The following is a 1,718-nucleotide window of genomic DNA, read 5'->3' on the forward strand; positions in this document are numbered from 1 at the left end:
CACAGGGGCTAGCTGGAAGGGACTCCCAGTGGCTGAATTTGGGATAATTTGAGGATCACAATGAGTAATGATAGTAATAGATTTTAACAAAAGGAAAGCAGTGAGTCCACAGTAATAATATATATAAAGATGGGAGGAGGGAAAGCTCTTCTTTACAAAAGAATATCAGCTTAGACATATAGAAGGAATGACAGAATTAGAAAATCACCATTTCACAACCAACAATGTAATAACTGGTTCAGGCAAAAATCAACAATTGATACTAAAACCAATGAGTGAGAGATTGTTGGGTAACAAGATATTCATATAAACTCAAAGTGTCACCTCACAGATTACTTATTAATTTCAAAGGGGAAAAGATATCTTTACACTAGAGAGATAAGGTGGACCCCACCTTAAACAAATGATCAAAGTTAGCAACTCCAGTAATGGGACAAATTGATACCATGTGCCTCCTGATATGATGTAGTGGGAAGGACACAGTATCACTTATGTAGAATTCTTGCCAAAAATGTTTAACCTATATCTAATAATGAGGAAATGATTAGACAAATCCAAAATGTCAGTGGTCATGAAAGATGAATGAAGATGGAGAGAGCTGTTCTAGATTAAAGGAGACTTAAAAAACATGACAGTTACATAAAATTTGTGACCCTAGATTAGAGTCTAGATTTTTTAAAAGATAAAAATAGGAGAAGTCAAGATGGCAGCGTAGGCGGACTCTGAACTCACCTCCTCCCACAGACACAGCCAATTTACTCTTGCAAAAATTACCCCTGAAAGAGAACTGAAAACTGGATAAGGGGAACCCCTGCAACAAATGACAATCCTAATTGAGATGGAAGAGAAAGAAATTTCCTTCTGGAGAGAAAAAACGCCACCTTCACAAGCCACAGCACTTCACGGCCGCCCGGGAGCAACCCAAAGGTATGCAGCCTTCCCTGGAGGAGTGGGGACCTGAGCTGGGGAGCGCTCCTGCTGTAGGCATTTTCTGGACTCAGCAAAATCGAGACGAGTGGCATAATATCTGGCTTTGCTGGCCACAAACAACAACGGGGAGTACCCCCAGAAAATCTGGGACACAAAAAATTAAAGCCAGCTCTTAAAGGGCCCATGTGCAAACTCACCCGTTTCAGAAAGCAACATAAAATCACCAGAAAGAAAGGGGTACAGTCCTTTGGTGAAAAGAGACGCACCTGATAGGCTCTGGGTGCCTCTCAGTAAGAGGTGAGACCTCTCCAGGGACTGGGACATTGGCAGTGGCCATTGCTGTGACCTGGTGTGGGCATGCTGACACAGATGCTGGCAGAGGCCTTTGGAGATCTCCCTGTGACCTGCTAGCCAAGGGTCTGCCCCACTCACTGGAGCACTGATTTAATCCAGCTCAGCCAAGGCAGACAGCCCACCCTAGGGACTGGGCCCATCCAACAACAAGCCCTCAGGCAACTCGTGGGCCTGCTAAATGAGCTGCCTGGATTCTCTGCAGCCTAGCCACTGGGTCCACTTCTGTGGGGCAGGGTGTGTGTGAGGAGCAGGTGGAGAGTGTGGGGTGTTGGTGGAGTGAGTGGGGCTCCTACCTTGGAGTGACTGGGTCCACTCCAGGGGGTGGGGCACAGGGCAGGACTGTGTTGACTGTGTGTGGCCCCGTGGGCAGTGGGGCTTGTCAGCTGCAGAAGACTTGTGCTTCTCAAAGAGCCACGTAGATGATCAGCCCCACC

Source organism: Diceros bicornis, chromosome X, assembly GCF_020826845.1.
Source record: "Diceros bicornis minor isolate mBicDic1 chromosome X, mDicBic1.mat.cur, whole genome shotgun sequence".
NCBI classification, from domain to species: Eukaryota; Metazoa; Chordata; class Mammalia; order Perissodactyla; family Rhinocerotidae; genus Diceros; species Diceros bicornis.